Source organism: Microcebus murinus, chromosome 14, assembly GCF_040939455.1.
Source record: "Microcebus murinus isolate Inina chromosome 14, M.murinus_Inina_mat1.0, whole genome shotgun sequence".
Classification (NCBI taxonomy): Eukaryota; Metazoa; Chordata; class Mammalia; order Primates; family Cheirogaleidae; genus Microcebus; species Microcebus murinus.
Window position 1 is genome coordinate 54,161,734 of NC_134117.1, and position 22,376 is coordinate 54,184,109.

The 22,376-nt window shown below is 48.7% G+C and overlaps 2 protein-coding genes across 2 annotated transcripts in view; one reads left to right on the forward strand and one right to left on the reverse strand.

Annotated features, from left to right (window-relative positions):
- The window catches only part of PSAP (prosaposin), a 367,269-nt gene that overhangs the window by 86,281 nt on the left and 258,612 nt on the right, over nt 1-22,376 (reverse strand). The window lies entirely within an intron of this gene.
- Nucleotides 20,960-22,376, forward strand: part of CHST3 (carbohydrate sulfotransferase 3) — a 45,738-nt gene continuing 44,321 nt past the window's right edge. The window contains exon 1 of the mRNA XM_012762560.3: nt 20,960-21,357. The gene's annotated coding sequence lies outside the window, so the exon portion shown is untranslated. The remainder of the gene's footprint in view (nt 21,358-22,376) is intronic.

Sequence of the window (22,376 nt, forward strand, 5' to 3'; positions counted from 1 at the left end):
AACTGTTGACCCGATTTATTATCAGGAGAGGACGCCAGCATTGGCTCATTTGGCAGGAAGGTCTGGGGGCTGGACCCCTGCGCTCAAGGCTGGGAAATGGAAGACTCCAGAGTTGCTGATCCAGAGCTCCCAGGAACCTTGAGCATCAGCCAATCCGATGTCTCTGTTGTCCAGATGGGAAGACTGAGGCCCAGAGAGGGCAAGTAGTTTACCCAAGGTGACACAGGGTGTGAGGGGCAGGCAGGGAAGGGTTTTAGGTTGGATTTTCTGAAGCAGGTGTGGGAGTCATGTGACAGCGATTATTTGGCACTGTTAAATGGGATGGGGAAGTGATGGAGGCCAAGCAAGAGGGCGATGTCGTGCCAATAACCACAGGCACTGGTGGGGACCCGGGTCTGCAGGGAGCTCAGCTCTGGAGGCAGCATGGGCCACACCTGTGAAAGTTGTCAAAATCAAAATGGAATCACTAACATCAAAAAATAAATAAATAAATAAACCCTGACAAATACAGCCAGAGCCAGGGAAGGCCAGGAAGAGGGAGGGTTCTCCCGCTCATATGCCTGATTAACATAACTTTCACAAAAGACTGCAAAACCCACAACCTTGCACAAAGGCCATAGCAACCTTGCACAGAAATACTTCTACAAGGACAACTGCCCGTCCAACCTCGAACTGGCATCACCCTTGTTATTGATCGTTGTAGCCAAGGATAATTATTTCAAAACAAGTGTGTAATCCTCCTCATTTTTTTTTCTCTAGAAACCTTTGTCTTCAGTTCTCCCTGAATATGACGTGGTTTACTATGGCCTTGTGTATTCCCATTGCAATGCTCTATTCCCAAATAAATATCTTTCCTTTTGGAAAGCCTCTCTCTGGTCTACGGCCATACCACCCTGAACGCGCCCGATCTCGTCTGCTCTCGGAGGCTAAGCAGGGTCGGGCTTGGTTAGCACTTGCATGGGAGAGAGCCTCTCTCTGTTACTTAGGTTGACATGGCTTAGAGCTGTTCTGATCAGGGGGCTGTTGACAAAGAGCTGCCCCAGGAGGGTGTGAATTCCCAGGCCCTTCCAGGGCTCCCTGGTGAGCACGGGCCAGGCGGGTGCTGGCAGTGCCGGGCAGCCCTCCAACAGAGAGACGCAGGCCTGGCTGCTGGGAGCGGGTGTGCCCAGAAGGATAAGGGGGCGGGAGGTGGAACGGAAGGAAAGATCTCATCTGCTCCAGAGATCATCCGATCTCTTCTCCTTGTTGTATGGCGAAGGAAGCTGATGCTCAGAGGAGGCAAGTGACTCACTTAAGGTCACACACTAGTTAATGGCAGAGCCAGGCCTGGGACCAGCTCCCTGGCTCCAAGTCCAGTGAGTTTTAAATTTACTCGGATGTTTCTCGTCCTGCCCCCACCCTGAGCTGCTGGAAACAAGGTATCCAGATCGGGCAGGTGGAAGAAGGGACAGTTTGAAAGCCAAGAGGAGGGGCGCAATGCCTGGATGAGTCATCGGCACGCTTGGCTCCAACTCATGGCCTGGCTTTGCACACGGGGGCAGTTCCAGGAATGCTCAGAGCTTGCTGGCAGATGTGGGCTCCCTCAAATGCCCCAGACCAGTGTGTGCAGAGAAGTCAGAGGGGCAGAAGTGAGGCTCAAGGCAGAGCAGTCAGCTTGGCTCCCCACTTAGAAATCCCACAGCGGGGAGGGTGCTCAGAGCCGCAGCACAGTGCCCCTGACCAGCCGAGGGGGAAACCGAGCCCTTGAGAGTTAATGACCACCCAAGGCTACACAGATGAGTGAGAGGGTCAGAGCCTGGTCTGCAGAGTCCCATGCAGCCTTCCTCCCCTTGGGCGCCAGTTCTGGGCCCTCGCTGGTTATTTCTCAAATTGGATAATACCTGTCCCTGACTCCCCACCTGCCTGGCCCTCTTTGTGTCTCTTCTACCATCACAGAGCCCTGAGGGCCTCTGGGCCTCTAGTCCGCCCCTTCCAATCCAGCCTCTCACTGTCCACAGGGCGCTGGTACTGACCACCACCACCCCCTGCCCCCCGTTAACCCCTCACCGTCTCCTTTGGTGCACATGTGGAACTTCTGTCTCTTGGGCACCCCCATCTCTCACCTTATATTTCAGTAATTCTGAAACTCTTGCAGCTCGCCTGGTGAGAATTGCTTTTACCACCCGCTAGGCTGCCAGATCCAAGGTCTCTGCTCTTGTCTGTTTTGTTCCCAGTGTATCCCCAATGCCTGGTCCAGTGCTTGGTATGTAGGAGATATTCATCAAATATTTGTCGAATGCAGGGCCAGATTCATCAGTGTGCAACCTGTGCAACGGCACAGGGCCCTGTACTTAGAAGTTCCCTGTGCTTTCTTTTAATGCTCTGCTGATGCTGTCTTGAAGTTTTAATAATTTGTGAACCAGTGTACTGGCAATTTTATTTCTTGCAGAGCCCCACAAACTATGTAGCCAGTCCTACATAATGATGAATGAATGAATGCCTCTGTGTCTTTGCACATGCTGTTCCCTAAAGGTCTGGTGACCTCTTTCCTAGGGACCCCTACTCAACCCTTATTCGGTCAATGTCCTGGCACACTTATGAGGCTCTAGGGAAAGGACAGAGGATGGAGCCACAGGCAAGATTAGGGGGAGAATGTGGGGTGGGAAGCCACCCAGGGACTAGTACCCATGGGAAGCTTAGAGGCCTCTGGGGCGAGAAGAATAGGCAGGGCTGCTGCCTATTGTTTATGGCCTTTTTCTCACTAGACAATAAGCGACTGGAGAACGGGGGCCTTAACTGCTCTCATCACAGCTGAATCCCAGCACTAGCACAGGGATGGCGTGTTGAAGGCAAATCGGCAAGTTTTGTTGAATAAATTCAGGGGCAAAGTCTAGATTCAAAGCCAGGTCTGCCTGACTCTAAATTGTTGCTTTTGTCGTCACCAGCCTGCTAAGCAGCTGAGGCATGGCAGGGTTATCCAGCCAGTGAGAGCTGGATCCAGGGAGGGGTGAATATCCTGACCTCTCTCTCCTCCCCCTTCCATCTGCTGCCAGGGCCTCCCATGGGCTGAGCCCATGCAGAAGCCAGGGGGCAGGGGCCCAGGTGATGCAGTCTGTAGAGCCCACCCCCTGGGGCACACAGCAGGCTGAGAGGGACAGAGAATGGATGGGATGTGAAGGTGGCAAATGGAATCACGGCAAAACCTATGCTACACATCTTTCCTCTGCAAAGCCTGTCGTGGCATACCTGAGGATAAGGGTGTGTTCCCTCCCCTGTATGTCTCCCACAACAGCAGTAGTTGTAAGCCTCTCACACTCCGCCCGGAACTATGCTAAGCATCCATGCGGCAGGGACTGCTATTGCCCCATTCTACAGATGAGAAAACTGAGGCTCAGAAAGGTCACAGCCGGCAGGCGGCAGAACTGGCATGTGAGCGCAGGGCTGCCCACGTTCTTGGGCTGTCCCTCCTCTCGCCCTGTTGCCTTGCTCTGCAATGCTTACTGCGTGTCTGTCTCTGCCAGTCTGTGTGCTCCCCAGCAGGGGGACAGCGTAACAGGTTGAGCTGTCTCCCCAGCCCCAGGCACAGGACTAGGCATGGAATGGGTGCCTGGCAGGTATTTGTCGAATGAATGGATGGATGAGTATAAATTGCAAAGCTGTTGTCTGATATGTGGTTATCACTTCTTCTCTCTCTTTTCCCCCACCTTAGCCTACCCAACAATAGTCAAGCCTATCCTGATGGCTCTATTCCCCCCCTCCCCAAAGGCTTCGAATCCCCAGCGCAACGAGGGGTGCTGGTGCGGGCCACTGCCCCCAAGTGGCAGCTCAGCGTAATGGCTCAGAATGCAGTCCGGACCACTGGGTCTGAATCCCGGTTCTGCAGCTGACTAGTCTGGTGGCCTCTGTGAGCATCAGGCTCCTCACCAGTGCTGGAGGTGGCGGTATTAACGACAAGAGTGTATCACACGCCTCTCAGCCACCAGGAAGCCACCGAGAAGCGCTTGGCCTCTCCTGGGACTCATTCCAACCAGCTCTGCACGGACTGGATCGGCTCCTCCAGGGTGCAGCCTGCCGGCGCCTGGCCTCGCGTCCCTGCTGCTTGCCTTTGGGCTCCTGTCCCTGGTCTGCCTGTCCTGTCCGCATTTTATAGGCGTTCTTGAAGGATACCTCCATGGAATAGGGCATTCATTCAAACATTCAGACGCACGGGGTGGTGGCCAGCTGGGGACACTCTCCTCTTCTTCCCGCCTCCTCTTGCCCCGGGATCAGCTTCCTAAGAGAGTCCTGGGCACAAGCCCCGCACCTCGGGCTTTGCCCTCTAGGAAGCCCAGGCCAAGACAGTGCTGTTTCCCTCCAAGGGGCTGTGAGAAGCGGAATAAGTTTGTGGCTGTCAAAGCCAAGGTGAGACTTCTGTCCTCGCCGCTGGGCATCTTCCTCTCCCTCCTCCCCACGGCCATCCAATCACGAGCCCCTGCTGATGCCAGCTCCGAAAGAAACCAAGATTGGTCCACCTACTCCACCCCCACTGCCACCACCTTGCCCAGGCCAGCTTGGCTGCACCCTAACTGGGTCCCGTCTCCAGCCTTTCCACTCTGCATCCACAGCTACCTCACCAGCTGCAAGTCTCCCCTGCTTTGCACTCTTCCACGTCTCCCACCACTCTTTAAAAAATGTTCAAAGTCCTCTAACTCCTTAGATCATCAAATATGCCACCAAGATTCACATTCATCAAATTACTATTATGACGATTATCTTCTTGAAGCAGGTCTCACTCTGTCACCCAGGCTAGAGCACAGTGGCATACTCACAGCTCACTACAACCTTCAACTCCTGGGCTCAAGTGATCCGGAGTCTCCAGCTTCCTCCCTGGCCACACCCGACCTCCCCTGCTGCCCAACAGCAGCCGTCCCCTCCCGCCACTCTGTGTGCGTTGTCTCCACCTCCGATGTCCCTGCCTGCCCTGCTTTCCTCCTCATCTGGCGGCATTGAGCACCAGCAGAAACGGGAGTTTTTAATCTAACCTTTCATTAAAGAAATCTGTAAACACACACACAGACTAGAATGAATAGTGTAATGAGCCCACTGTACCCATCACGAGCTTCAACAATCATCACCGCGTGGCCACACGTTTCATTCACACCCCGCCCACTCCCCCCCACGCTTCAGGTTACTTGGCCAGAAATCCCACACATCAAGCATGGCATTGCATCTGGATTTCCTTATGTAACTCTGCAAGGTAAGGACTCCTTTCCACAAAAACAGAACCACAATACCATTATATATACCATTACCACCTCTCAATTTTAACAATAACTCCTTAGATCATCAAGTATGCCATCAAAATTCACGTTTCATCAAATTATTATTATGACTATTATTTTCTTGAAGCAGGTGTCACTCTGTCGCCCAGGCTAGAGTGCAGTGGCATCATCGCAGCTCACTACAACCTTCAACTCCTGGGCTAAAGTGATCCTCCTGCCTCAGTCTTCCCACTAGCTGGGACCACAAGTGTACACCACCACACCTGGCTAATTTTTCTATTTTTCGTAGAGACAGGGTATCACTCTTGTTCAGGTGGATCTTGAATTCCTGGCCTCAAGTGATCCACCTGTCTTGGCCTCCCAGAGTGCTAAGATTATGGGCGTGAGCCACATCGCCCGGCCAAAATCTTCCTTTTCTATCTGCTGTATCTAGCATTTATTCTTGGATCCTTCTTATCTCTTTATTTTATTTCTATATTTTAAAATGTCATCTTTTCTATCTTATTTTTTCTTCTAAGGTATTATCTATTGTGATTATTCTCTTTTCCGTCCCTTCCGTTTTCATCTTTATTTCTGAAATGTTGTGGGTTTTTTTGTTTGTTTGTTTGTTTTTTGATTTTGAGACAGGGTCTTGCTATGTTGTTCAGGTTAGTCTCGAATTCTTGGGCTCAAGCAATCAATCCCTCCACCTCAGCCTCCAGAGTAGCTGGGATTACGGGTGCATGCCACCATGCCCAGCCAACCTTGATCCTTTTCTAATGCTACTCTTTAAAGTGAAATGAATTTTCAGTTATTTTAGGAGACGTGGGGTGAGTAAGGATAATATTCTAACTTCTCAGCTCTCGGGCTCCTAATTCTACCGAGTCCACAAGTGACTGTTCTAGTTATTATTGCTGCATAACAAACCACACCACACTCAGGACATAACTCGGCAGCCATTTGTAACCTGTTCACAGAGTCTGTGGGTCTGGAATTCAGCAAGAGTACCGTAGGGATGGCATACCTCTGGTGACTCGGCTGGGAGACTGAGTGAGGTGACTTTGCAGCTAGAGCTGGGGACATCTGAAGTTCATTCCCTCACATGTCTGGCAGTCAGCACTGCTATCTACTGGAACACCCACATGTGGTTTGTTGGACTTCCTCACAGCATGGTGGCTGATTTCCAAGAGCAAAAACATTTTAAGAAAAAAATGTGGACGTGTGTGGCATTTTTATGACCTAATCTTGGTAGTCGCATAGCCTTTATTTCCATTCAACTCCTTTGGTCAAGCCAATCACAAGGTCCCAGTCAGGGACACGGATCCTACCATTTAAAGGGACAAGTGTCAATGTCACACTGTAGGAAGAGCATGTGAAATGAAGAGAGATTTGAGGAAGGAAATAGCAGAGGACATAAACAGGTGGAAGACCATATACCGTGCTCGTGGGTCGGCAGAATCAACATTGTTAAAATGTCTATACTACCCAAAGTGATCTACAGAGTCAATGCAATCCCTACTAAAATACCATCATCATTTTTCACAGACATAGAAAAAATAATTTTACGCTTCATATGGAACCAGAGAAGACACCGTATAGCAAAAGTAATCCTAGGCAATAAAAACAAAATGGGAGGTATTAATTTACCAGATTTCAAACTGTACTACAAGGCTATAGTAATTAAAATAGCTTGGAATTGGCACAAGGACAGGGACATTGACCAGTGGAACAGAACAGAGAACCCAGATATAAAATCCATCCTCATATAGCCATCTAATCTTTGACAAAGCAGACAGAAACATACACTGGGAAAAAGAATCCTTATTCAATAAATAGTGCTGGGAAAACTGGATAGCCACATGTAGAAGGCTGAAACAGGATCCACACCTTTCACCTCTCACAAAAATCAACTCATGCTGGGTAACAGTCTTAAACCTAAGGTGTGAAACTATTAGAATTCTAGAGGAAAACATTGGAAATACTCCTCTAGACATTGGCCTAGGCAAAAAATTTATGAAGAAGACCCCAAAGGCAATCAAAACATCAACAAAAATAAATAAATGGGACCTGATCAAATTAAAAAGCTTCTGCACAGCCAAAGAAACTATTATGAGAGCAAACAGACAACCTACAGAATGGGAGAAAATTTCGCAAGCTACACATCCGATAAAGGGCTGATAACTAGAATCTATTTAGAACTTAGGAAAATCAGCAAGAAAAATCAAACAACCCTATCAAAAAGTGGGCAAAGGACATGAACAGAAAGTTTCCAAAAGAGGACAGAATAATGGCCAACAAACATATGAAAAAATGCTCAACATCTCTAATCATCAGAGAAATGCAAATCAAAACCACAATGAGATATCATTTATCTCCAATGAGAATGGCCTTTATTAACAAGTCCCCAAACAATAAATGTTGGCATGGATGTGGAGAGATAGAAACACTCCTACACTACTGGTGGGACTGCAAACTAGTTCAAGCAATACAAGTACATCTACTATTTGATCCAGCAATCCCATTACTGGGCATCTACACAAAAGAACAAAAGACACTCTATAAGAAAGACACCTGCGCTCGAATGTTTATAGCAGCACAATTCACAATTGCAAAGATGTGGAAACAACCAAAGTGCCTGTCAATACATGAGTGGAGGCCAGGTGCGGTGGCTCACAGCTGTAATCCTAGCACTCCGGGAGGCCGAGGTGGGAGGATAGTTCAAGGTCAGGAGTTTAAAATCAGCCTGAGCAAGAGCAAGACCCCATCTCTACCATAAAAAATAGAAAGAAATTAATTGGCTAACTAAAAATATATGGAAAAAATTAGCCGGGCATGGTGGCGCATGCCTGTAGTCCCAGCTACTTGGGAGGCTGAGGCAGGAGGATTGCTTGAGGCCAGGAGTTTGAGGTTGCTGTGAGTTCGGCTGATGCCATGGCACTCTAGCCCAGACAGCAGAGTGAGACTCTGTCTCAAAAAAAAAAAAAAAAAAAGAAGAAGAAAGAAAGAAAGAAAAGAAAAGAAAAGAAAAGAAAAGAAAAGAAAAGAAAAGAAGATAGATTTGCAGCCATTTTTGGAAAATTAAATCTGTTTCAATGAAAGTGTGTGTGTGTGTGTGTGTGTGTGTGTGTGTGTACTTTCTGATCCATCAGCCCACCGTGATCCTTCAAGCCCACTTTTATCGGGCACTTCTTTCTTTATCCCTAGTGTGCCTATCCTGGTCAGTTTGGAGTCTATTCTCAAAGTCCCGGTGTGGGAATTTGGCATGAAAGAGAGCTCTAATCTATCAGTTTCGAGCATTTATGGGGGAGCCAAAAAACAGTGTATAGGCATACCTTGAAAATATTGCAGGTTTAGTTCTAGACCACTGTGATAAAGTATTACAAGAAAACAGGTCACACAAATTTTTTGGTTTCCTGGTGCACATAAAAGTTATGTTTACACTATACTGCAGTCTATTAAGCACGAGATAGCATGGTGTCTAAAAAATTATGTACATACCTTAATTGAAAAATACGTTAATATTTAAAAAAATGACAATCTGAGCCTTCCCCAAGTGTTAATAGCAATCTTTTTGCTCGTGGAGGGTCTTACCTCGAAGTTGATGGATGCTGACTGATCAGGATGGTGGTTACTAAAGGTTGGGGTGGCTATGGCAATTTCTTACAACAACAATGAAGATTGCCACATCAATTGACTCTTCCTTTCAAGAAAGATTTCTCTGCAGCATGCGAACATTTTACCCACAATAGAACATCCTTCAAAATTGGAGTCAATCCTCTCAAACCCTGCTGTTGCTTTATCGACTAAGCATATGCAATATTCTAAACCCTTTGCTGTCATGTCAACAATGCTCACAGCATCTTCACAAGAAGTAGATTTCATCTCAACAAATCACTTTCTTTGCTCATCCATAAGAAGGAGTTCCTCATTTGTTCAAGTTTTAATCATGAGACTGTAGCAATTCAGTCATGTCTCTGGGCTCCCCTTATAATTTTAGATCTCTTGGTATTTCTACCATCTCTGCAGTTACTTCCTCCTTTAAGTCAGCTATGAGGGTTGGAATCAACTTCTTCCAAATTTCTATTAATGTTGATATTTTGACCTCTTCCCATGAATCACAAATGTTTTTTTTTTTTTTGAGACAGAGTCTCGCTTTGTTGCCCAGGCTAGAGTGAGTGCCGTGGCGTCAGCCTAGCTCACAGCAACCTCAAACTCCTGGCTCAAGCAATCCTCCTGCCTCAGCCTCTCAAGTAGCTGGGACTACAGGCATGCGCCACCATGCCCAGCTAAGTTTTTGTATATATATTAGTTGGCCAATTAATTTCTTTCTATTTATAGTAGAGACGGGGTCTCGCTCTTGCTCAGGCTGGTTTCGAACTCCTGACCTTGAGCCATCCTCCCACCTTGGCCTCCCAGAGAGCTAGGATTACAGGTGTGAGCCACCACGCCCGGCCCACAAATGTTTTTAATAGCATCTAGAATGGTGAATCCTTTCCAGAAGGTTTTCGATTTACTTTGCTCAGATGCTGCATTAGGAATTACTATCTATGAAAGCTATACCCTTATGAAATAAAATTTCCAGGCTAGAGTGAGTGCCATGGCGTCAGCCTAGCTCACAGCAACCTCAAACTCCTGGGCTCAAGCAATCCTCCTGCCTCAGCCTCCCGGGTAGCTGGGACTCCAGGCATGCGCCACCATGCCCAGCTAATTTTTTCTATATATATTAGTTGGCCAATTAATTTCTTTCTATTTATAGTAGAGACGGAGTCTGGCTCTTGCTCAGGCTGGTTTCGAACTCCTGACCTTGAGCCATCCTCCCACCTTGGCCTCCCAGAGTGCTAGGATTACAGGCGTGTGAGCCACCACGCCCTGCCTGAAATGTATTTCCTAAATAATAGGACTTGAATGTCAAAACTACTCCTTGATCCATGGACTGTAGAATGGATGTTGTGTTAGCAGGCATGAAGACACATTCATCTCCTTGTACATGTCCCTCAGATCTCCAGGGTGACCAGGTACATTGTCAACGAGCAATAATGTTTTATTTTTTTACATAAGCAAAGCAGCAATAATTTTAAAGGAATTTTTCTTTCTGAGCAGGTAGGTCTCAACAGTGGGTTTAAAATATTCTGTATCACATGCCATAAAACATGTGCTATCATCTAGGGTTTGTTTTCCATTTAGAGAGCACAAGTAGAGTAGATTTAACATTTTTTTAATTTTTTTGAGATAAGGTCTTGCTCTGTTGCATGGGCCACAGTGCTGTGGCATCATCATAGCTCACCATAACCTTGAACTCTGGGGCACAAAGGATCCTCCTACCTCAGCCTCCCAAGTAGCTGGCACTATACCCACATGCCACCACAACTGGCTCATTTAAAAAAAATTTTTTTGTAGGGATAAGGTCTCACTATGTTGCTTAAGCTGGTCTTAAACTCCTGGCCTCAAGGAATCCTCCTGCCTCAGTCTCCCAGAGTGCTGGGATTACAGATGTCAGCCACTGCACCCGGCCAATCTTGCATAATTCTTAGAGCTTTAGGATTTGGGGATTGGTCAATGAGCATTGGCTTCAACTTAGAGTCACCAGTTGCAGTAGCCCCTAACAAGACATTCAGTCTGTCCTTTAAAGTTTTGAAACCAGGCAATGACTTCTCCTTTCTAGCTATGAAAATTCTAGATAGCATCTTCTTCCCATATTTAAGGCTGCTTTGTCTACTTTGAAAATCTGTGTGTTTTTGTTTGTTTTTTGAGACAGGGTCTCGCTCTGTCTCGCAGGCTCGAGTGGGATGGCATGATCATAGCTCATTGCAACCTCAAATTCCTGGGCTCAAGCGATTCTCTTACCTCACCCTCCTGAATAGCTGGGTCTACAGGCGTGTGCCACCACACCCGGCTAATATTTTTTCCATTCTTTTTCAGTAGAGACGGGGTCTCGCCCTTGCTCAGGTTTGTCCGAAACTCCTGAGTTCAAGCAATCCTCCCGCGTCAGCCTCCGAGAGTGCTAGGATTACAGGTGTGAGCTACCGCACCCAGCCTGGAAATGGCTTCTTAAACCTCATGAACTCAGCCCTGCTAGCTTCCAACTTTTCTTCTGCAGCTTTCTCACTTCTCTCAGCCTTCACAGAATTGAAGAGAGTCAGGGCTTTGCTCTAGATTAGGCTTTGGCTTAAGGGAATGCTGCGGCTGGTTTGATCTATCCAGACCGCTAAATTTTCCCCGTATCTGCAATAAGGCTATTTTACTTTCTCATCATGTGTGTGTTCACTGGAGTAGCACTTTGCACTTTTTTCAAGAACGTTTCCTTTGCATTCACAACTTGGTGAACTGTTTGGTGCAAGAGACCTAGCTTTTGGCCTGTCCTGGGTTGTGACATGCCTTTCCCACCAAACTTGATCATAAAGCTTTGGATTTAAAGTGAGAGATATGGGACTCTTCTTTTCACTTGAACACTTAGAGGACATTGTAGGGTGATTTTTATTCTGTATGTATGGTAAGACACACGTAAGGTTATTAATTCATCTTATTTCAATATTGTTGTGTCTCAGAGCAGAGGGAGAGAGGGGGGCTGGCTGGCTGGTGGGGCAGAGTGCGCACATGCATCAATTAAGTTTGCAGTCTGCTATGGGCCCCATTCGTGGCTCCCCAAAGCAATTACTCCAGTAGCATCAAAGATAACTGATAACAGGTCACCATGATAACATAATAATAATGAAAAAGTTTGAAATACTATGAGAATTGTGAAAATATGACCCAGAGATGTGAAGTGAGCATATCGTGTTGGAAAAATTGCGCCAATAGATTTGCTCAATGCACAGTTGCTGTAAACCTTCAATTTGTAAAAAAACGCAGCATCTAAAAAGTAGAATAAAGTGAAGCACAATAAAATGAAATGTTCCCATACAGGGCCCAGATGGCCCCAGCACGATCAGGCCTGATCGCACAGTGGTCCCCTTGCACTCACATGCAAATTGGATTCCGGAGAATTATTTTCTGGTTTCGCCTGCTGTTCCCAGATGGGCCTGCCATGTTTGTGACTACCCGTTGGTAATTTCTGGATTTACCTGTTCTCGGGACCATCAGAAGCCCCCAGACACTGATACCACATGAGTCCTGTAACTGCTATGATTGTCCCCACCCACATGTATTTTAAGCTTCTGGTTTTAAATTGTAACCTAGTTTCATTGTAGATATTGTCTGTGGATCTTCTGGGTACATTTAGTCCTAGTTCTGTTTTGACTCGGGGTATGTTATTCTACTAGTACCAAAAACACCATAGACTGGGTAGTTTAAAAACCAGAAACTTATTTTACCACATTTCTAGAGATTGGAAGTCTAAGATCAAGGCACCATTAGCTTGGTTTCTGGTAAAGCCTCTCTTCTAGGTTGCCTTCTCGCTGTGTCCTCACGTGGACTTTCATCTGTGCACATGCAGACAAAAAAAGACATATGGTGTCTTTTCTTTTTATAATGATATTAGCCCTATTGGATTAGGACCCTGCCTAATTGTGTGTGTATGGGAGGGCTCATTTAATTTTCTGTTGTTGTTTTTTGAGACATAGTTTCATTCTGTTGCCTCGGCTAGAATGCTGTGGCATTAGCCTAGCTCACAGCAAACTCAAACTCCTGGGCTCAAGCGATCCTCCTGCCTCAGCCTCCCGAGTAGCTGGGAGTACAGGTATGTGTCACCATGCTCAGCTAATATATATTATATATTTATTATATTTATTATATATATTTATTTTTTTAGTTGTCCAGCTAATTTCTTTCTATTTTTTTTTTAGTAGAGATGGGGTCTTACTCTTGCTCAGGCTGGTCTCGAACTCCTGAGCTCAAACGATCTGCCTGCCTCGGCCTCCCAGAGTGCTAGGATTACAGGTATGAGCCACTGCACCCAGCCCTCATTTAATTTTAATTAACTTCTTTAAGGGCCTATCTTAGCCCATTTGTGCTGCTATAACAAAATACCGGAGACTGGGTAATTTATAAAGAACGGGAATTTATTTCTCACAGTTCTGGAGGCTTGGGCAGGAAAGTCCAAGGTCAAGGCACCAGCAAATTCAATGTCTGATAAAGGTTTGCTCTCTGCTTTCAAGTTGGCATCTCTTGTGGTGTCCTCACATGGGGAAGGCCAGGCAGCTTTCTGAAGCCTCTTTTATAAGGGCATTAATTCTGTTTATCGGAACAGAGCCCTCATGGCCTAATCATCCCCTCAAAGGCCCTACTTCTTAATACCATCATTTTAGGATTTAAGTTCCAACATGAATTTTGGAGATATAAATACATTCAAACCCCCACAGAATGAAAGAAAATTTTCGGAAGCTACACATATGATAAAGGGCTGATAACTAGAATTTACTTAGAATGCAGGAAAATCAGCAAGGAAAAATCAAACAACCCTATCAAAAAGTGGGCAAAGGACATGAACAGAAATTTTTCAAAAGAAGACAGAATAATGGCCAACAAACATATGAAAAAATGCTCAACATCTCTAATTATCAGGGAAATGCAATGAGATATCACTTATCTCCAGTAAGAATGGCCTTTATCAAAAAGTCCCCAAACAATAAATGTAGGCGTGGATGCGGAGAGATAGGAGCACTCCTACACTGCTGGTGGGACTACAAACTGGTTCAGCCTCTGTGGAAAGCAATATGGAGATACCTTAAAGCAATACAAGTAGATCTACCATTTGATCCAGCAATTCCACTACTGGGCATCTACCCAAATGATGAAAGGTCACTTTATGAAAAAAGACACCTGCACTAGAATGTTTATAGCAGCACAATTCACAATTGCAAAGTTGTGGAAACAACCCAAGTGCCCATCAATACATGAGTGGATTAATAAAATATGGTATATGTATACCATGGAGTACTATTCAGCTCTAAGAAACAATGGTGATATAGCACGTCTTGTATTTTCCTGGATAGAGCTGGAACCCATTCTACTAAGTGAGTATCTCAAGAATGGAAAAACAAGCACCACATATACTCACCAGCAAATTGGTATTAACGGATCAACTCCTAAGTGGACATATAGGAATAACATTTATCAGGTGTCAGGCGGGTGGGGGGAGGAGAAGGAGGGGATGGGTATATGCAAACATAATGAGCAAGATGTGCAACATTTGGGGGATGGTCATGCTTGAAGCTCTGACTCGAGGGGGTAGGGGGGCATGGGCAATATACATAACCTTAACATTTGTACCCTCATAATAAGCTGAAATTAAAAAAATACATTCAAACCATAGCATTACGCCTTATTTCCAAATACAGTCACTTTGGGGCTTAGGGCTTCAACATATGAATGGGGTGGGGCAAAAGTGAGTCCACAGCAGGGGTAATTTCGAGAAAGGCAAAAACTACATTCTGCCATCTTCATCTTCCCAGAATAAGAGAGGCTTTGGGCACAGCCCACACAGGTCAGCCACCCAGGACATGGAGCCAGATGGAGCAAGTGGGTGCTATGGTTTGCATGTTTGCCCCTTCCAAACTCATGTTGAAATTTAATCCCTAGTGTGGCATTATTGAGAGGTGGGGCCTCTTAAGAGGTAATAGGCAGAGCCCTCATGAATGGGTTAATTCATTCATGGATTCATGGATTAGTGGGTTACCACGGGTGTGGAGCTGGTGGATTTATAAGAAGAGGAAGAGAAACCTGAGCTAGCACACTCGGCCTCTGCCATGTGATGTTCTGCGTCACCATGGGACTCTGCAGAGAGTCCCCACCAGCAAGCAGGCCCTCACCAGATGTGGTCTCTTAACTTTGGACTTCTCTGCTTCCGTAACTGTAATAAATAAATTCCTTTCCTTTACAAATTACCTAGTTTCAGGTATTCTGTTATAAGCAACAGAAAATGGACTAAGACATGGAAGAGATCAGGAGGAGTGAAGGAAGATGTCCAGAACATCACAAAGCTCTCCATGGCTGGCTCCTGCCTACCTCCACCTCCCGTCCCCTCCTCACACCCACTGCCTCTCCCTTTATCCTCCAGCTACAGCAAACTGCTGCTCACTTTCCCTGCACATGCCATCCTGTTCCTGGCCTCCTTACCTTGGTTCACACAGTGTTGACCGCCTGCAATGCCCTGTCTCCATTCCTTCCTCCCGCCCTGCTTCTCTCCATTTCAACCAGGAGCTCTTATTTCATCCTTTTGCACTTATACCTCAGGCATCTCCTTCTCTAGAAAGTCCTCCCAGGTGTCCAGCTGGCTGCAGGGACCCACCTGCAAGCACACAGTATGGATCCCAGGGTAGCCACTGGTCCAAGTAGAATGTGGAGATATTGAGTAGACCTGAACCCACCTGGAAGCCTGGTCCTTAGCCCAGCAACCTATGACCTGAAACAGAACACTGCTGAGCCATTGACCTGTGAAGGAGGAAAATAAATATTTGGTGGTGTAAGCCACCAAGATCTGGAAGATGTTTGTTATGCAGCATTATTGCAGCAATAGCTAACCAAGAAACCATTCATCCTTGCATTCCCAAACACAGTCCTGAGCTAAAAATGTTCATTGAATAAAGAAGCAAATACATTCTTTGATCCAAAACATTTGTAGTATGAGTCTGCTCAAGGCACTGCACCTCATAGGACCTCTGCTACCTCTTTTTATCAAAGTGGATAATGATGCTTCTTCGCGGGGTTGATGTGAGGATTAAATGAAATGGTGTGGGTTAAGCTCCTGGTACTTTGTGCTAAAGAAGCGACATTTTTTTCTTCCTCTATCTATCTTTTTTTTTTTTTTTTTGAGACAGAGTCTCACTTTGTTGCCCAGGCTAGAGTGAATGCGGTGGCATCAGCCTAACTCACAGCAACCTCAAACTCCTGGGCTCAAGCAATCCTGCTGCCTCAACCTCCCAAGTAGCTGGGACTACAGGCATGCGCCACCATGCCCGGCTCATTTTTTGTATATATATATATATATATATATATATATATATATATATATATATATTAGTTGGCCAATTAATTTCTTTCTATTTTTAGTAGAAACAGGGTCTCGCTCTTGCTCAGGCTAGTTTCGAACTTCTGACCTCGAGCAATATACCAGCCTCAGCCTCCCAGAGTGCTAGCATTACAGGCGTGAGCCACTGCGCCCAGCCTCTTCCTCTCTCTTGACCCCTTGACATCTTTAAGTGTCAAGGGGGGCGGTGGGAAGAGAAAAGAGCTTATCACTCTAGGCTGCTGAACCTCTGGGCCCTTTAACCTCCTGCTGGGGCAGCCGTTTTGTGTTCTTTGTCTTCCCCTTCTCCTTTGCCCCTAAGATTCTTCCCTGAGTCACTGCCCAGCCAGCTTTGCCTGGCTGACAGAAAAGGATTTGCCCTAGATCCTGAAAAGGCTCAGCAACTTCCTGGCCCAGCACATAGCTGGGCTGCCTTAAGAGGATGGGCAGTTTACAATCCCTTCCTCTTGGAAGCCAGCCACTGTGTAAGAAATCTGTCTACTCTGAAACCGCCATGCTGTGAGGAAGCCCAAGCTAGCCACATGGAGACAGACAGGCCACGTTGAGGAGCACCGAGGCGCCACACGCGTGAATGAAATTTTCTTGGACTTTCCAGCTCCGCCCAGTCCAGCTAAATGCACTAGAGTGAGTGGTCTAAGTCGATGCCATATGGAGGAAAGGAATCTTCCAGCTAAATCTAGTCGACCCACAAAATTGTGAGAAATAATACATTTTTGTTGTTTTCAGTCATTAAGTTCTGGGTGGTTTGTCATGCAAATTAATATATGAATATAATTGATACATGAATGAAATGTTCTCTCTGTAACTATATATGTGACATATAATAGGTATAATATTATTTTGTTATTATTATTTCTGAACCATTTGAGAGGAAGTGGAAGAAATCATGACCCTAAATCTTTCAGTATCTATCTCGAGTGAACAAAGCATCCTTTTCTGAAACCACAGTACATTTATCACTCAGAAAATTTAACATCAATACAATATTATTATCTCTTCAGTCCCTATTCATATTTTCCCAATTATCTAAATAGTCAGTTATGGTAATTTTTTTTGTTCAGTGCCAGAATCTAGTTCAGGATGGCATTTTAGACCCACATTGCATTTAGTGGGTCTGTTAGCTATATTAAGCTGCATAACAAGTTACCCCAAACTTAGTGGCTTAAAACAGTATTTGTCATCTTGGTTTTTGTGGGTCAGGAATCTGGACTTGGCTTAGCTGGGCTTGTTAGCCAAGTCAGGAATCTGGACATGGCTTAGCTGGGCTCATTAGCCCAGGGTCCCTCACAAGACAGCAATCAAGGTGTCGGGTGTAGGATCTGAACGGGGTAGGATCTGCTTCCACACTCATTCTGGGATTGTGGGCAGGATTCAGGTCACTTGCAGACAGTTGGACTTAGGGCCTCAGTTCCTTGTTGGCTGTTGGCCAGGCCTCCCCCGGCTCCTTGAAACATGGGCATCTCCTGAGGGCAGCTCACAACTGGCAACTTGCTTCCTCAGAGCAAGCATGCTGAGAAGAGCCAGAGAGAGAATTCTAGCAAGACAGAAATCTCAGTCTTTTGTAACCTAATCTCAGAAGTGACATCTCATCACTGAAATCTGCCTATCATAGTGCTCCTGTCTCTTTAGTCTCTTCTAACACGGAAAGGTTTCTTAGCCTTTTTATTTATTTTTGTCTTTCACTCATTCCCACTTTAAATATCACAGGCCAGTTCTTTTGTAAACATCTTTCCATTTGGGTCTGTCTGATGTGTCCTTATGATGAGGTTAGAGTGATGCATTTTTGGGCAGGAATACTTCACACTCAACATTGTGTTCTTCTTAGTGCATCACATCAGGACTTTTGTCCTGTCATTAGTGACGTTAACTTGGATTGCTTGGTTAAGATGGTGTTCAAGCTCCTGTATTTTTAACCCCTTTGCAATTCTGCCTCTGACTAGGAACGTTCTTTCTACTTTTCAAACAGGGTAAAAAAAAAAAAATGAGACCAATTCTCTTGGCTGAGCAATTGTGGGAAGAAGTTGAGCCTGGAAACTTTTAGGATGAAAAGTCCCAATGTCTTGGATCAGATCTTTACCCTCTACCTCTCATTCGCACCAAGGATACCTTCACGGGAGGCCCAGGCGTTGGCTGTCATGCCGGTCCGTGGCTTGGGGAATGAATGGCCTTTCATACTTCTGTTTCTTTCAATTGCTGTTCCTTCACCTAGAAAGCCCGTCTCACCTCTACTTCCTTCTCTGCCTGTAGAACTCTGCTCCTCTCTTAAGCCCAGGCCAGAGTCTTTGGCTGTAGGAATAAGGCTACAGTATTGTACAATCCCAGGGGCCAACTGTCATATCCGTTTTGTGTGTCTGGTGCCCCCTGGAGTTGTGCTCTGGTTCTGCTCTGGAAACTCCTCAACCAGCCTCTCCTCAACTAGCATATTATCTCATTAGTATGTGTCTAGACTTATGTCCTTTCTAGACTGAGGGTGGGACTAAGGTTTGTTTACCTCTGTCGGCTCCAGTATCGAATATGTGCTCAACAAGGGCTCGGTGAACACAGGAATTTCTCAGTGATCACTTGTGCGCCACCTTCCCCTTCCTCCAACAGCAGCACAGAGTCCCAGGTTCCCATTCTCTTTAATATGACGGTGACACAGTTCTGGCTTTTGGCCTTTGCACCCTCTTAGGTGTATCACAAAGTTCCAGCAATAAAATGCAAGACTCCATATGTCCCAGTGGGGAAGTCTCCCTTACAAGGCCAGCAGGTGCAGTTAAATGTAGCTTCTTGACAAATCTGGGAGGCTGCAACAGCAGCCCCCGCATCTGAGAAGACATCACTGAGTCTGGAGGAATCCACGTGCAAAGATACCCTCACTGAAAACCTGTCCGAGAGAGCGCAGACTGACTTCAAGGCAGAGGCAGGCAGTGAGGTGAGGAGAGGTGAGGAGAGGTGAGGTGAGGAGAGGTGAGGAGAGGTGAGGTGAGGAGAGAGGAGGTGAGGAGAGGTGAAGTGAGGTGAAAAGAGGAGAGGTGAGGAGAGGTGAGGTGAGGAGAGATGAGGTGAGGAGAGGTGAAGTGAGGTAAGGAGAGGAGAGGTGAGGTGAGGAGAGGTGAGGAGAGGTGAAGTGAGGTAAGGAGAGGTAAGGTGAGGTGAGGAGAGGTGAGGTGAGGAGAGGTAAGGTGAGGTGAGGAGAGGTGAGGAGAGGAGAGGTGAGGGGAGGAGAGGTGAGGTGAGGTGAGGAGAGGTGAGGAGAGGTGAGGTGAGGAGAGGTGAGGTGAGAAGTGATGTGAGGAGAAGTGAGGAGAGAGGTGAGGTGAGGTGAGGAGAGGAGAGGTGAGGTGAGGGCAACCAGATCTGTGGGAGATGCAGAAAGAGGGATGCTGGAAGTTTGCCAAGGAGGTGAGATGGGGTCTGAATTTCCACCAAATCTCTGGTTCCCTGTAATGGGTCACAGAACTGTTAATAATAGGACCAAAGCGCCCAATTGGGTTTTTCCTGCTAACAGAGAAACCAAGGTCTCACCTCCTAGTCAGGAGCACTTTGCCCAGGCTGGCTCTGTGGGCAGCCTTGGTGGAAGTTCAGCTGGTCTGGACCCAGGCAAGGAACAGGGACCTCTACTCCCACCCCCTGAGGGGCCTGGCTCCTGGGAAGGCCTGCGTCATGCTCAGTTCTATTTGGTTCTTTCTTTGCTGCCTGAAGCATGTCTGCTGTCTCTTCTCGCATCTGTAAATGTTGAGAATGACAGAGGGAGGCCAAGTGCAGATGTTGAGGTTTTTGCTTTTTTTTTTTTTTTTTTCCTACTTCTCCTCCACAGGAAATCTCGTATTGTGTCCAAACCCCGCACTCCCATTAAACACCAGGATTCCTGTCTTAGGCCTGAATTCGCTCAGGACGCTAATGACTCTGAAGTCCCAGGAGAAAAGCCGACAACAGCATCAAAGCCATGATGCTCGCGTTCTCAGAGGCATGGCCATCCCCAGGATTCGGACAAGCAACGGGGAGGTTCGGTTTGGGTTCGGGTTCTCAGCCCTTGACCACGTTCCTCGCGAAGCTAGCCTCTGCAGTCCCGAGGTGGAGCTGCCCAGCCGGCCACTGCCCCACACGCGGGAGGCGACGGGGTCCCTGCTCGCCGGGCAGCCCCGGCCCGGACGCCATCTGCCCAGGATGGTCCGAAGAAGATGCCCAGAGGCTGGGCTGGCCGGGGAGGACCGACTTCCCTCCCGCTTCCTGGGCCTTGCAGTCCGGGAGCCCTGGACGCGCAGCGGCGCAGCAAGGCGCAGAGGGGCGGGAGGGTGACCTGTTGCCGCCCGGGGAGAGGGTGCTGTGGTCTTTGGACACCAGGAGGACTGGCATTTAGTCTCCCTGCCCCGGGAAGATCCTCCCCAGGCCAGAGAGGACGGAAACCCGCGCAAGCAGTGGGGTCTCCCGAGGGAGTGGGATGGGGGGTCGCTATCGGCCTGGGGGCGGAGGGGGGGCTCGGGCAGGGTGAAGCCGCGGGGATCTGCACGCAGCACGCAGCCAGTTGCCTGACCCACTGCGCGTGGCTGGGAGCTCCTCCCGGCCTCTCCGGGAGGGGGTGGGGATCCGAGCGACCCCAAGCGAGTCCCAGGGGAGAGGCGGGCCGAGGTGCAGCGCCCGGAACAAAGGCCTACAGAGGGGTCCTGGAGAGAGCGGCTCCCCGGGGGCGGGACCCGGCCCCCTCCCCCTCAGCTCCTCCTCCTCCCCTTCCTCCCCCAGAGGCCCGGCCGGCGCGCAGCCCCAGCAGCGCCAACTTCGCCAAGTTGCAGGGCGCTCGGCGGTGGGAGCTGGGTGGGGTGAGGAAGAGGAGGAGGAGGGCTCCCCGGGCGCCTTGGACGCGGTTCAGGAATCCGCTGCGCTGCCGCCGCCGTCGCGGGCCGCTCGCCGGCTCGGCCCGGAGCGGGAGGGCGCCAGGCAGGACCGCTCGCTCGCCCTCCTGGCGCCGCTTCCCGCGCCGCGTGCCGACCGGCCGGGCCGCCCTCCCTCCCTCCCTGCCCGCCGCCGCCCCCGGGGAGGGCGCAGAGCCCGGGCCGCGCGGGAGCCGGGGCCGCTGGGCCGCTTGTGCCGGGATCTTCTGAGAGGAGGGCGAAGTTGCGAGCGGATGCTGCCCGCGCCGGACCCCAGCCACGGAGGAGCAGACCCGCCCGCGCCGGGGAAGGCTCGGCGGCCGGGGTAAGTGGGGCGCCGGCGTCCCGGATCCGCCTCCCGGGCCTGGGGGAGGCCGCCCCGCCGTGCGCCCCCAGCCTTCCGCGTCCCGGCGCGCGCGCCAAACTTTGGGGGAAGAGGGGGGCGAAGCAGAGGGTGGGAGAGGGAGGTCCCAGCTTGGGGAAACCCCCACGCTGGCACCCACAGCCCGCTGCACCCAGATTCACACCTGCCAGACACACACAGATCATCACCACTCAAGCCCCTAACACTCAGCGATTGCAGATTCGAGCACGCCACACCGACAGGGCACGAGCCGCAGCCCGAAATGCGCATTCCTGGGAGCGCGGGGCGCTTTGGCCTTTAAACCTGGCACGTACTGATGCCCCTCAAATAAATCCCTGGTCTTTGTCTGCTGCCCCCGCAGCCCCCCACTGAGAAGGACCCTCCACCTCCAAAGCGCAACGGGCAGGGAAGGGGCTGCCCGGTCTTTGGAAAGTCGTGGCCGGGACCGAGGCCAAGGAGTGGGGAGGGGGAAAGCAGACATTGCAGTCAGTTCTGGGGTTCAGCAGGGGTGGGTTCGGTGTGGAAACTCGGTGTCTGGATGATGTGTCTGGGTGTGTGCTGCCCTTCCGGAGGCGAGGCACGGAGAGAGGAGGGAGTGATTCATAAACTCAACCCGGCGTGCTGGGGTCTGGGAACAGAGTGGAAAGGGCTGGCGGGTCCGTGCCATGCTGGACAGCTGGGTGGTGGCCGTGACAGGGTCTTTGAGAGAAGCAGAGACCCTCCCCCCAGCGGATGTGCTTCCTCAGAGGGACTTCCAGGGGGACGCGGTGAGGAGATTCCAGCCTCGGGTGTGGATGTATAAGGGAAGGTGGGGAATTTAAGCCTCCAAGGTCTGGGAGAAACCAGGCGGTCCTGAAGCCTTGTTTATTTTACTTGCACCTGAGGTTGTGTTTGGTTTCTGATGCGTGGTGTCCTGGGGTCCAAGGCGTACCAAGGGTTTTCCTGGGCCTAGCATAGTGCCTGGCACAGTGAGTACTCGA